We start from the raw sequence: 11,442 nt of genomic DNA on the forward strand, positions 1-11,442 counted from the left end.
TATGTACAAAATTCAGCTGCCTTTATTCCCCGTTGGTAGGATTTTTTTATGTGATCTGGGAAGTGAACCATACTGAAGACCTATCTAAGGATGGTGAATGAGAGGGAAAAAGCCACCCGGCTCATCTTAATTATCCAAATTTCCTTTAGAAACTAAGGAGGCAGAGTGGAAAAACCCTGGAAAATAAAATTGTTAAGTCCTAATGAAATCAATTGGGAAACATTATTTAACTTATTTGCATCATTTTTCTGGCATGTAAAATGACTAAAATAATGCTTAATTTGCAGTTACTGAGATTAGGTGATATGCCACATGTAAAGTACCAATCAGAGTATTCAAACATTCCTAAGTCATCTAAGTTGTATTTCTTGCCTTCACTAGCTTTGGAGGCCTTATCCTAGTTCAAATGATATCTCATTAAAAACTGAAATATGAATCTTGTCATATGTTTTGTACAAGGTTCCTCTAGATGTGAAAGCATCTTGAGGGTAGAAACAGTACATCATTTTGTATACAGTACAATATGTTGTGTGTGGTAGGTGTAAAATAAATGTTTGTTTAGCTGAGTTAGTTGTATTGTTTATACATTCAAGAACGTAAAAAGTGTACAGTATATATGCAGTAGAAACCAGTAAGCCTTTCTTAATACTTAAACAGAAACTGTTCATTCTTTTGCACTTAATGTGTACTAAAGAATTATCCAGCTAGGACAATTGTTTGGTTTAACCGTGTCAACCAATTACCTTGTGTAAAGGAACTGAGCAATGTAATTGTACTTTATATATGTATTATATGTATAATCAATGAATGTGTAGTTATTTACTGACTGTCCCTTTTGTTTGTTTTGTCACATACTCCTATAGTGCTGTACTTCCTCTAACATACCCTGCACTCTGGACTCTCAACTTCATGAGGCAGAGGCTTTGCCTACACATTTTTTTAAATTGAATTCCAGTGTACTAACTATCCCTTGAACTTTGATTAATATGCCAATTAGAATAATCTACAAAAGCTTTAATCATTTTTTACCAAGCCTTGACTTTGTTACCATGTAATACTGGAATGTACAATCCTTTAATGCTACTAAATTAAATATTTATATAAAAATTTTCTTAAAAACAAATATGGACATTTCCTTATATTTTCAGTAGTCCGTAAGTCAGCAATTTCCCAATTGGGCTGATGAAAAATATTTTATTAAAAAATAATAGATTATAAATTTAAAAGGAAAAATAAATCTCTTTTATTTTTTATTTATTTTGTTATTTTTTTTGAGACGGAGTCTTGCTCCATTGCCAGGCTGGAGTGCAGTGGCATGATCTCAGCTCATTGCAACCTCCACCTCCTGGGTTCAAGCAATTCCCCTGCCTCAGCCTCCCGAGTAGCTGGGACTACAGGCATGCAACATCATGCCTGGCTAATTTTTTGTATTTTAGTAGAGATGGGGTTTCACCATGTTGGCCAGGATGGTCTCAATCTCCTGAACTTGTGATCTGCCTGCCTCAGCCTCCCAAAGTGTTGGGATTACAGGCGTGAGCCCCCGAGCCCGGCCAAGCCCTTTTTTATATTTAAGAAAATATTTTCTTTACTCGGACCAATGAAGATTAGTGTTTTTTACTTTTCTATGTTAATGTTTAATTGGCTTTATTTGAGTATAGAAAAGTCATGTTCTTATTGCTGACATCATTTTAAATAAAGAAAAATATGGATATTTTAAAAAGTCTTCCAAAATCCAGCTACAGAGGAGACAGGCACTGTTAACATTTTGGTGAATTCTGTTCCTTGATAGACCTTTGCCATCTGACTCCATTGCCCATTTATCTTGCTGAGGGACATGAAAGATGGTGACAGCAATTCTGCTATCCAAGCCACCATCAAACAGCCGCTCACCACTTTGTAGACACCCCTGCATTTTCAGAATCATTCTCTTGGATCCCCATTTCACCCTTTAACTTGGGTACCCATAGATGCAATTTCTCAGCATAATACTACTGCACTTCTTATAAGTTGGGGTTCTCTGACTTCTGCCCTCATTCTTCTCCTTTTCTTCCTGACCATCCTCTTCTGGGAATGGAGAGGAGGTTAAGTGGTGGCTAGTGGTTGTGAGGTCAGTTTTGAGTAGTTTCCTTCCAATTATTGACAGTTCAATTTGGGCTGTTGGGTTCTAAGTATCTCATTGCCTTATATTTTGAGACATAGTAAAAACGATAAGGCACCAAAGAAAAGCCTTCTCAACGTCTTATGAAAATGGGATTACAAAATTTCTAGATGAAAGTGTGATGTATTTATTTATTCATTTTTCTTTCCACTGTGAAATGTGATTATCTAGGGCTTTTTTTCTCCTATGCCTCTTATTCATTTTAGAGGTCCAATTTGTTATTATCCAAGAATTATTTCCTCATTACTTTTAATTTTTTAAAATAAATAAATATAAACCTTTTAACATTTTAATTATATTCATATCGATATTTGGACTTAATTTTTCAGCCTTTTTTTTCACAAACGTTCCTATTTTATTTATGAAAGTCTCTTATGGGTATTCTCTCTTTACGTCTTGCTTGTTTTATTTCTTTTCAATATTGTAAATATTTGTTAGATACCTGAGAGTTACTTTCTCTAACAAGTACTTGTTATATGAAGAAGATTGCCTTCTAATTTTTTACTATTGCTTTCCTTCAAAAAAAATGATAGCATAGTTGTTACTGAATCCCCCTTGTCCGTAGAAATTGACTGAAGACCTATTTCAAGATGTAGTACATAGGAAAAAGAAAGTCCTTAAAAATCCTCATGGTTTATGTGTTACTTAATTAACTCATTCATTCTTTTCAATTCATTCAAAACATACTTCCTGAGTGTCCACTGTTTACCAAATAGATGAAAGTTCTCTTTGATGACAGGGAACATGTATATAGTAGAAATAAAATAAATCAAAATTCAAAATCATTGCTATAATTTAGATTCCAGAACTCGATCTTACTGAATGATATACTATCCAGTTACATAATTAAGCAGCCATAAGATGTTATAGTATAATCCTCCTTTGACAGAATAATGTAATCATTTGTATATTTTCATTGCTCTTCAAAAAAAAATTTAGGCAGAGAGAAAAACTAAAATGTGTTTTTTTAAGTTATTTCATTTATTTTTTACATAATTTTTCTTTATTTGTATAAATACTTCTTAAATAACAGATCTGTTATAAGAAAATTTAAAAATAAATAGTGCAAAGAGGAAAAAAACTATCCACACAGGTGCTAGGCTGGCTTGAACTCAATTTTAATACCATCTGGGAAAATGAGATCAGGGACTAAGGGAAAAAAAAAGAAAAAGAAAGCTTTTTCTTTTTCCTTTTTGAACAGCCTGTGAGAGGATTCAGGTCAATATGTAAATGTTTGTGTACGTGAATAGGAAGCACTGTGAGCTGGTTCAGAACATCAAGCTGCATCAGAGATTGAAGAAATTATAATTATATAGTATAAGACTGTTGCATGGAAAAGGGAAAATGTGATGATATCAGATGTTATTTGTTTATTTTTTTTACACAATTTAGTAGCATCCTAGCAGTTATTATATCAAGAACATACTTTTTCCATCCAGATATTTGTTTCAAGATTTCTTCGCTTATATCCAGTCACCTAATGCTAAATAGGACCACAAATTGATTCTGTCTGCAAATATTTTTTATCTGCTAGTATATTTAGTGATTGATTAGATGTGATTAATTCTAAGCAGCAAACATTTAAAGTATTTTCCTAGTATTAAAAAGAGAAATAAGTGCCTGTTGCTTGTAATTTTTATCCTTAGCACACTGAAAAGTAATTTGTGTAGCAGAAGATAATGTTTGTACTGTTTGGCACACAGTGCTAAAAAATAAGTGCTTCTTGCCTTGGGTTATCCCCTGGGTACCGGTCTGAGGTATTTTTACAGTGAATGGACGCATATATGTGGAAATTCTTGCTTACCCCTGACACAGTCTTGAAGCAGACTCTCACATAAATAGAACAAAATTAATGACTACATGCAAAGCCCCTTAGAAGGATGGTGCTTAGTGCTCAATACTCAGTGAAGGGAACTGGAAGGAGTCATCAATCTTTCTTGGTAGATAAAGTAATTGTACTGGTGTTCCTACAGTTTCTAGAAGCTGCTGCCATGCCTATGACTTCTGTTCTCAGTCGGGCATAAGCATACACTAGAAGTGTATTTTAGGTGGTTCCTAAAATAAAGACTAACTCAAAAGTCTCTAGTCTCCATTACTCCTTGATTCCTCCAGGCTTATGTAAGTTATTCTTTCTTCTCTGTTATTTTGTCACTACATTAAAACCTGCTCTCATAGTATACAAATTTCCACATTTTTCTCCCCTCCAAACTAAAATCTACTTGGTTAAAGAAAAAGCAGTATATATCAATGTTTATAACATCAGTTCTAGAACAGAGAAGGCACTCAGTAGATGTATAATAAATAAAAGAATAAATGCTACCTTGATATCTACCTCCAAATGAAATTTATTGTTTTCATGGAAAGCGGTTATCTATTGCTCAGTGAGTGGAGTCTGTACAGAGCAAAGCTTAAAGAGCCTTTGACCAGTGGCTGAACTAATGTTGAAAATTAAGCTACTACAGTCTTATTCAGTAGGATATATCTGTTACAAATATTATTTTACATCATGAATCTAGCATGGCAGTAAACATTTTTGAATTAAAATTATAAATATATATGTATATAATATCAGAAAACAACTTGGTTTATATAACATAATACATTCACAACTATTATTGTCTTCTATTTTTCTTTAACCCTTTAAAAACCATAGAGGTAAGAGCTACTTGAGACTATACTTATAAAAATGTCCTTTAATGATTTGTTAAATAAACTCTTCAAAATGTGCCCTATTCTGACCCTTAATTATATCCACATTTTTATTTTATTTTTGCAGTGTCAATTTTTTAAGTGACTGATTACCACATTACATTTACTCCTTGGACTGTATTTGGGCACTTTAGGCAAAAACACAATTTTTTCATAATATCAGAGAAATGTACCAGGAGATTAACCATATTGTTTCCATGTTGAAGTCACCACATTGTATTGTCACTGGCAAAAGATAGTGCTCTGCTTTTATTCTAACGGGCATTTGCTTGTGATTTTCCATAAATAAAATGCTGCCTAAACAAGGTATTTATATTTACTAGCAACTGTTTTTTCCCATAAATCACATGAGATTCATAATTGCAGTTTGCATTTATATCCTCAACTGAACATATTATTTGAGATACTACGTCATTTTAACTATGTTATTTTCTGGATATGGAAAGTTTGATATCCAAGAGGTAAATTATTTAAGTCTAATTCTACAATAAGTCAGTTGCAGTGATGGAGTGAGGCCTAAGAAAGTTATTCGAGACCCATAATTATAACTTTGACAATTTTTCATAAATTTTTAAAAAGATTATTAGCAGAATAAAAATTGCTCAACTTTTTTGCTTACCATATTCCAAGAACATGTCTAAATGCTATATTCTTACTAATTTAATCAACTCTCACCTCACATTGTTATGAAGGAGTTGATATTACTAATCATATTTTTAAAAGAAAAAGCAGCAAAGAATTAATTTCCTAATCCAAGTTCATAAAATCTAAATGTATCACAGCTAGAATGTAGACCCGCTGGCTCTTCTCCTTTAGAGCCAGAGGTCTCAAGGCCACACTGGCACAATTCTTGGAAGCTGAGCAATATACAACCTGCAAAGCTGTACATGAAAGTCCTGAGTGCTTTTAAGCACTTCACTGTAATGCCTCTTGGGTGAAATTGGCTCACATATATTTTTCCAGAAGAAAATAAAGACATATCTGTGTATTTGTAACTATACAAATATATCAGTTAAGTTGTATTAATTTGTATGCAGCATTTAAAAACATCTTCACACAACTCAAAATCAATTAGCTCAATAACACTTTTTGAAACTGAATACAGCTGGAAATAATGACTAAAATACAATCATCTTTTTAAAATGGTTGTCTCTAATCACTTTAAAATAGAAAATACACACAGACTGATACCTTCTGGATAACAATTTTCAGGATTTTGTGACCAGGTGCATGACCAGGTGTTGGTGTGGTCCTGGCTACAAGCAGGACACATTATTAGCCAAGATTAATGTACTGAGTGATGCATTGCAGCTCTCAGATCAACGTGGACTGCTCCTGATATTCAATATATCTTGCAAAATGACTTCAAAGAAACAAAAAATATCCATGTGAGTGATAAAATACTCTTTTCAAGCCATATGCTTTAGTGTAATTTGAGCTAATGATCTGTTAGAAAGAGAAAAATTGTTTCTAATAAAACAATGTTATAAAATCTTGTTCCTTCTTACTAAACCTGTGACACTTTTCACTTTGCACCTATATGAAATTGTGTGGAAGAGAACATTGTTATTCCTAGATTAATTCTGCTGAACCACGAAAATCAGAAGTTAATTTTATATTTTAAAAGGTCTTTTAAAATTTATGACAGCTTTTTAGTGTTCAATATCCTTAATAGGAAGTCTTAATTTTTGTTATCTAGACATTTGTTTTGTAGAAACAAGCATGTTTATGTAGTTCACTGTTATATCCTTAGCAATTAGAATAGCTCGAGTGACACATTGTAGGTTTTCAATAGAAATCTGTTGAATTAAGTTGATATCTTTAAAAAAAGTGAAAATTAAAATTAAAAAAAACTTAGTACCGTCCAGGCGCTGTGGCTCATGCCTGTAATCCCAGCACTTTGGGAGGCCGAGGGGGGCAGATTGCTTGAGGTCAGGGGTTCAAGACCAGCCTGGCTAACATGGTGAAACCCTGTCTCTACTAAAAATAAAAAAATTAGTCGGGCATGATGGTGCATGCCTATAATCCCAGCTACTCAAGAGGCTGAGGCAGGAGAATTGTTTGCCTGGGAGGCAGAGGTTGCAGTGAGCCAATGTCCTGCCACTGCACTCCATCCTGGGTGACAGAGTAAAACTCTGTCTCAAAAACAAAACAAAACAAAACAAAAAAACAAACAAAAACAGTACTATATCATAAATTTTCCAAAATCCTTAAAAATCCTTAGAAATTATAGTTTTTAATATCTTAATATGCATCTCTAGTCAGATACATCATAATTTTTTTACAATGTTCCACATTTTTGAACATTTAGTTTGTATTTTCTCTTAGCAGAAATTATACAACATAGAACATTCTTGTTCAATTACATGTGTTTCTCTCATTGATTTTTTTTTAAATAAATTTACAGGTGACATTGCTGGTTCAAAGTGCATAGCAGTTTTAATATAATGCCTATTGCATCCGAAGTATTTTATCAGTTTAAACACTTCTAAGGACATAAAACTGTCTAATTTCCCAACATTCCCTGTAACACTTAGTATTAAGATTTATTAAATGTTTTTTAATGTGATAAATAAAAGCACATTTCATTGACATTCGAGCAAGTACCTCAATATTATTGCTTAATTTTAAAGTGCCACTGGGGATTGTTGATGACAGCAGAATAGGTCCCTGGGTCACATTCTTACCTCACTCGGAGTTTCCAAATTTTTATTTATGGTTATTCTAATAGGCCTGATTATACTAAACATAAGGCATATATTATATAAATTTGGCCTTCAGTTCACCCCCTCCCAAATCTCTAGCTGTTAAAGAATATCTTGTCTGTTGAGAGGTGGCATTTAAAGACTCAAATAACTGTCATTTCTGTTATTATATTTTCTATTTCCAAAGGGAAGACTATAAGATATAATATTTTAGATCATTAGATTGATAAACAAGTACTTTATATGGCCAGAAATGTTACTAATTTTTTAAAAGAAACAAAAAGAACAACAAAAAATGAGGACTTGGATGCCAAGATATTTTTAGTCAACAATCATTGCTCTATAACTAAATATTTTGAAAAATATTTCACCTAGTAAGATTTTTATGATTTAAAAGAAGTAAAACATAATAATGTTGTAAATTGTATAGTCATAAACATTGTAATTTGACTGATGACCCTGCTTTGCATTTCTTTGCCTTTTTGACTGACCTTCCCTATGTTGGAGCAATCTCTCTCTCTATGAGTCTTGCCAAGGGACAGGGCTCAGTTTCCATTGTGGAAGCTCAAGCATCCGTATGCTTTATTTTTTCTAACCTATTTCTATGATAGTGGGAAACAGGCATATGCCTAGGAATTCAATCTTCAACTTCCTACCCAGGACCAGAATCTCTCACAGGAGGGTAATGAGTCATAGTAAAGAATTCCTCTTGGTTGCATTGATGGTGTCAGCAGGAGTACTTCACTCCCAGTGTTGGCAGTGGCAATGACCTCAGACCTCACCATACTGTTACTGAGGCATAATTATGGCTTGGTTCTGATTGCCTAGCTCTGTAAGTCACAGGTCAGAAAACCAAGACTGTTTCTCCTGAAAATTTCTGGGCTGCTCTATGAGATACCTCATAGTCTTCGAGTAATTTCCTTTTAAACTTTAAATAGCCTGAATCGTTTTTTGTTGCAGCTGCTAATAACCCTGACTGAAACAGAATTTCTAATCTAAAATTAAAATAATTAATCACTGCAGATATAATAGATGATGGAAGATGTGTGTCTCTGTTGGGCACTTTCATCTAATACAAGGTTAATTGTCCAAAAAGAACTCTGGTAAGTAGGGTAGTGAAAATAGGGTATCATGCTAAAAAGATTAATTACCATGATAGTTGGAGGTCATAACTAAAATGACTAAGGATTGGTAGTATGGATAATAATAAAAATCATTTTGAAGCTTTGACAGCCATTATACTCACATTTATGTGTTTGTAGCAGGCTGGAGATGGAAATTATTACATCACCTTATTTCTACAAAATATATTTTTACTTTTATATTTCACTAAGTTTACTGCTAGATTAATTGTCAGAATCTCTTATACTGATATTCGTACTGACAATACATTGCTATACAGTATATCAAAACTCTGTTCTGGACTGTTTAATATTTCTTCCTTTATCTAAAATATGAACTGTGGCATTTTATCTGTTTGATTTTTGCCTGCATCTTGCGAAGGTATGTTTTGCTGCAGTTTGAGCAACAAATTTGCACCACCCCACTGTTGCAGAGAAGTTATTACTTTTAGTATCAGTTATTTTGATGAGATGACATGGATTTCCAAATATTCCTCCTCTCTGGTGAATAAACTAACAGGTAATAACTGAAAGAGATCCCTATATCAGGAATTCTCTGACAGAATTCTACAAAAGCAAAGATTTTCTTAGAGATTATTTTGCATCCTGTAAGAAAACCTGTGTTGCAAGTGATACATTATTTATAGCGGCCTTTCAGAAGATAAGAAAGATAAGTTTCCTCAGGTTTTTTGACTGATAAAGTCTTCAATTTGTCAAAGTATTCATTCACCCCTGCAGGAGAGGAATTCTTACTGATAAGCAGTAAGTTCTCATTATAACTGATCTTTATTTCTGTAATGAACTATATTTATGTGGTTACTATTTTTGAATTGAAGTTTCTTATAGATTATGTCCTACTAAATATATTTTTAAATTTAAAATGTAACAATAAATTAATATTTTTTACTTGTGTATGCTCTATGAGGAGCTATACCAAGTATTTAATATATTAAATTATTTAATTTATAAAAATCTGTGATACAAATTATTAAGGTCATAGAGATAGAAGAAAGTTGAAATTAAGGAAATTGTACAAGGTTTAAAGTCAGTGTCCTAGCGTTATATTATGTGGCTTTCCTCAAAGTAATCTGAAAATTTTAGGAGGTTATGGGGAAAGTTACGGTTGTACATTGTCAAAGGTCAGACATTGCAATAGACATATATGAACATGAGACACATGTCTTATGAACAAACCGCCAGCATTCATGGCTACAATCAACAACCGTCCTGGACACCACTACGAAATGCTTCTTAAATATCACTTTAATTATATTTTTCTCATGTTCAAAAGTGTCCATTATCTGCTATATGAAGTTGTCTCCTAAGCCTTACATCTAAAGCTATTCGTGTTTGATTTCAACCTACTTTTCATTACCCATCTACCATTATCTCAATATGTACCCTATATTCCAGCCAAAATACTTTGTCCTGTCTTAAAATGGCCTGTGTAACTTAGATTGGGTGATATTGCCATCCTTCATTTTCCCATTAATGATGATCTATTCTAAAATGTACAATAAAACCTTTTATCTTTCCAAATGGAATGGACCTCTTTTTCCCTGAAACTTCATACGATAGTTTTCGGACGTGGCTTTCTCATGGTCAGTACTAAGCTTAGTTATTTATGTAGTTCATCATGCTAAGTTTTAAACTCATCTTTAATGTCTTGCATTTTCTCTGGGCCATAGCTTGAATAGCTTATGTGGCTATTTTCAAACTGATAACCAATAATTCAAGTTAGTATTTGAACAGCAACAACAAAATGCAACTCCATTAAACCCAAGGCCACAAGAACTTTCACAGCACTGTTATTAAAATATATATAATATATAATCATGTAATATTTATTGTGTCAAATATTAATTTTCAAGATTTTTTACATGTTTTTCTCATATATCAGGAAAGGAAGCTATAATCAACCAAAATATATCTTAGGAAAAAACAACAATGATTTTTCTTTGCTTTGTTACTCTCCACAACACACATAGTCTTTCCCCCTCTAAGCTTCTGGAATCTCTTGCTCAAGCTCTAGATCACATCTTATTTTCTTCCCCTCCCCCTGTTTTCCTAATGTACAGAAACCATCTTGCAATAGCACAAACCTCATCAAAAATTGGAGAGGGAAAGAAATAGACAATATCAACTTAAAAGCTTCTCTAGAAGAAGAAGAGGCTAGCCTAGGAAGCTTCTTATATCAATAAATATGGTTCTGTCCAGTAAATACCGAGACACTCTTAGAAAATTCAGTTGCCTTTTAAATACCTAACTAGGAAGAAAAAAGCTTTAGGAGCAAAAGGGTGATTAAAGATAGATTTTAAAATATATATAAAACATATTAGCATTATGGTAACATAACAGCTCCTATTAGAACTTTATGATCTTTTGAAATGGATTTATAAGCTTTGAACATAAAAGCAGTGTTAATATAATTAAAAAATGCTAATTAGGATCATCAGAAGATGTTAAGGTCTGAATGTTTGTATCCATCCAAAATTCATGTACTGAAATCTGATCACCAATGTGATAGTATTGCGAGGTGGGGACTTTGGAAAGTGATTACATCATGAAAGTGGAATGCCCATGAATGGAATTAGTGCCCTTATAAAAGAGGCTCTGAGGAAGCTTGTTTGTTCCTTTCACCAGGTAAGGACATAGCCAAAGGTGCCATTTATGAATCAGGAAATGGGCCCTTGCAGGATACCAAACCTGCTGGCACCTTGATCTTGGTCTTCTCTATACTCAAGAGTTG

This window comes from Gorilla gorilla, chromosome 6 (genome assembly GCF_029281585.2).
Source record: "Gorilla gorilla gorilla isolate KB3781 chromosome 6, NHGRI_mGorGor1-v2.1_pri, whole genome shotgun sequence".
Taxonomy (NCBI): domain Eukaryota; kingdom Metazoa; phylum Chordata; class Mammalia; order Primates; family Hominidae; genus Gorilla; species Gorilla gorilla.